This window comes from Carassius auratus, unplaced genomic scaffold (genome assembly GCF_003368295.1).
Source record: "Carassius auratus strain Wakin unplaced genomic scaffold, ASM336829v1 scaf_tig00043814, whole genome shotgun sequence".
NCBI classification, from domain to species: Eukaryota; Metazoa; Chordata; class Actinopteri; order Cypriniformes; family Cyprinidae; genus Carassius; species Carassius auratus.
In genome coordinates, this window is record NW_020526791.1 from 26,048 (window position 1) to 30,000 (window position 3,953).

The following is a 3,953-nucleotide window of genomic DNA, read 5'->3' on the forward strand; positions in this document are numbered from 1 at the left end:
GTGAGTGTTTGCTGCAGGACACTGAAGAACCTCTGGCACAGAGTCTAGAGGAACACATGATGGAGAAAAGCAAACCCGCACCAGAGCGTCCGTCACGTGGTCAAACACACAAAAACAGCCGCAGGATTCCAGGTGTTTGGTTTATTGAGAACACACACGTTATCTTCCTCTTCAACAACATTCACTCATTAGTGACTCTCTCATTCCAGACCACTTCTGTCCTGCTCCAAAACATCTCCAAAACCATAGTTTGTTCATCATTTTGGCAGTTCACCCAAACACGGAGGAGAAGCTCACTGAGGCTCCAGCTCCAGAGAGAAACATTAACATTCCAGGACAGAGAAAACCCGGGTCAACATGACCCGATCACAAGATGAAATTAGAGTTCTCTATATGCTAGAAAATAAATCTTATTGTGAATTATTATAAATTGATATGACATTTCTTATCAAAATGTCAGAATTCCGGTGGAATGACAGAGTTCTCCAATCACAGAGTGAGTTTAAACTCCGCCCCTTTCTTATAATCCACCACAGATCCGCCTCCACGTCAGAGAGCCACGCCCACATCTCAACATCCAATCAGCAGCTGATGGACAGAACTAAGCCCCGCCTTACATGTTCTTCTTTTTTGAAGATAGAACTCATCCAAATGATTTTATGATTAAAACAATAAGTCATCACATCTTGAAGTGTTGTTCATTTTATTCAATTCCGTAGAAAACAATATTTTTTTATTTTCTTGATTTAACGATGATTAGATATTTGTACTGGGAAAAAAGGTCAAAAATACTAAGGACCAGTGCATGACTTTATGAGTTTAAGACCTGCTGCTCTGATTTAAGAGCTTTTAAAGTGACCAGACGAACTTATTAAAGCTCAAGGTGAAGTTTACTGCACCAGCATGTGTTCATATTCACTCTGTTCAAACCCTAGTGCACTACATAGACAGCACACTACTAAGACAACTCAATTCAGTCGTGTTTTTCTAAGATAACAACAGAAATAATAACAGCTATATATTAGGTCAAACAGTTCATTTAAAATCTCTTTTGTCTATATTTTTTACACACCGAATTAATTCTAAAAAACATGGTTCTCTTGCTTGCTTGATGGGTGATTTCTGCTGCAATGCATTCTGGTATAATGAAGGTTATTTAGGGGCTGTTCAAAATCATGTTGTGTGTGAACGACCCCTTGGAAGGCAATGTAATGTAGCAGACTCAAAATGCAATCAAAGTAGGAAGCTAGCTAGGTTTTGGAACAGAGTTCATGGTTTAAAAAAAAATCAAGTAGATTACAAACAGTAATTTATAAAAATAGAATCTTATGCAAGTAAAATCAAAGAAGTGATTTCATCGAGACGAAGGTCCTGAAGAGATGTGTTATCTGGAGGAGTCTGCTGCTGGAGAGCGTCTCGTCTGACCCTCGTTCCCTCGTTAGTTTGATTCAGTGTGTATCGTTCCCTGAGAGCGTCTGATCTTCAGCTCCAAGCGTGTGCTCCGTGCTTCTCCTTCACCAGCATCATCTGATCGATGACTTTACCGTACTGCAGACAGACAGAGCTGGAGTTATTCTGCAGACGTGACACACACACACACACTCACACACACACTCTCTCACACACACACACTCACACACACACACACACACACACACACACACACACACACACACACACACACACACACACACACACACACACACACTCACACTCTCACACACACACACACACACACACACACACACACTCACACACACACACACACACACTCTCACACACACTCTCACACACACACTCACACACACACACACACACACACACACACTCTCTCACACACACACACACACACACACACACACACACACACACACACACACACACACACACACTCACACTCTCACACACACACACACACACACACACACACACACACACACACACACTCACACACACACACACTCACACTCACACACACACACACACACACTCTCACACACACACACACACACACACACTCTCTCACACACACTCACACACACTCACACACACTCACACACACACACACACACACACACCTGGTCGTCGGACACCTGCTGCAGGTGCAGGTGTGTGTGGTTGATCAGTCTCATGCGTGTGTAGCCGTAGTCTGTGCTTCTGAACGCGCTCCAGTCGCGAGGTTTCGGGACGAAGCCGTCGTGTTTCTCTCGACAGCCCTGAACAACACAATCACACGGCACACTGTATCCCACAATGCAATGCACTCGACTCCACCATCCGTTTCCAGAGCTGGAAGTCTATGTTTTAATGCAAACAGGAACCACGATGAGGTCGTGTGATGACAAACTAATCCTTGATGTTTATTGGCTGGGTTCTGGAAGTTGGAGGATGATTTTTATTACCATACGTTTTAATTTAATTTAATTTAATTTAAATAACAATATTTAGGGGTCATTCACACAGAACACATTTTTACATTGAACTGCGATACTTCTTCTTAGTAATCACATGTTATTTTAGTATCACTGAAATACTATTATAATGTTGGTAACACTACAATAATGTTCATCAGTTAACATAAGAATGAACAATACTTCTACAGCATTTACTAATTTATTTATTTTTAAATTAATATTTATTTACCAATGCATTATTAAAATCAACATGAACAGGGAATGACTGATATAAAAGAATTATAAATACTGTAATAAATGTATTATTCATGTTAGTTAATACATTAACTTACATGAACTAAGGCAACCTTGTGTTACCATCATTTTTATTAATAACTTTAATTAGTTTTTTATATTTTATATTTTAATTTAAATTAGTTTTTACCTATTTTGTTATTTTATTTATGTTTGTTTTTATTCATTTATTTCAATTTTAGCTTTAGATATTTAAGGTTAAAATTAATGATAATGAGAAAAGTTGTCTTTTTTTTTTACTTCAGTTCCTTTTTTTTCCAAGAAACAAAATATTTTCTTTGGTTTTAGTTCAGTGTAATAACCTTCCATGATGTGTCTTTCGCTCCATTCATTTTAATGCATTCATTTTTTTAATCTGATGATGTAATTTGCTATTCCGTTCCCAGCTAACAGCGAATGTTCTCAGAACGTTCTTCTGGCAACATTAATAGAATGTACGTTCCAACTGCTATTTGATAATGTTACTGAAACATTATTTCAAGGAACTTTTCGTAACATTTTAGTTTGATGTCAGTTAAATTATTAAATTATTTGTAAAAAAATTGTTTAAAAAAAATGGAAGATTTTTTTTTCTTTTTTTTTACATGACTGTATCGTTGGAAAAATGTTCTTAGAATTTTTTTTTTCTTTTTGTCTGATTCTCAAGCACTTTAAATCATACTGCTGTGGTTCTCCTCATAGCTGGTCGTCTGATTTATGGATTAAAATGATTTAAACAGAGACTATTGTAAAATGTCTATGGGGAAACACACTGGGTGTGCACTAACGCACTTTACATGTGCTGCTTTACATACTGTTAGAATCAATATCATGTAGTGCTCCATCAGGAACGTGAAGCTAGTGTTAGCGGTGCTTCAGACGATACTCACGGCTGAACCGGTGATTATGTGCACGGGCGCTTTAGGATTCACATACGGCTCTTCAGCGCTCCCGTTAAACACCTGCAGGACACAAACACACGTCACATCAGACGCTCGATCACAGAGCGCTTCCAGATCCCTGCTCAAGCTTTACCTTATAATCATACACGGGCCAGAGTCTCTCATACGTGTGCTCATGAGCCCAGAGCTCCAGATCCACTCCTGAAACACACACACACACACACACACACACACACACACGCACGCACGCACACACACACACACACACACACACACACACACACACACACACACACACACACACATATGCACAGTTCATCAGACAACTGTGTAGAATTAAGGGTTGCACAAGGGTGGAATATTT

The 3,953-nt window shown here is 39.1% G+C and overlaps 1 pseudogene; it reads right to left on the reverse strand.

Annotated features, from left to right (window-relative positions):
- Window positions 1–686: 686 nt before the first annotated feature.
- LOC113086685 (acid phosphatase type 7-like) overlaps window positions 687–3,953 on the reverse strand; it is an 11,535-nt pseudogene continuing 8,268 nt past the window's right edge.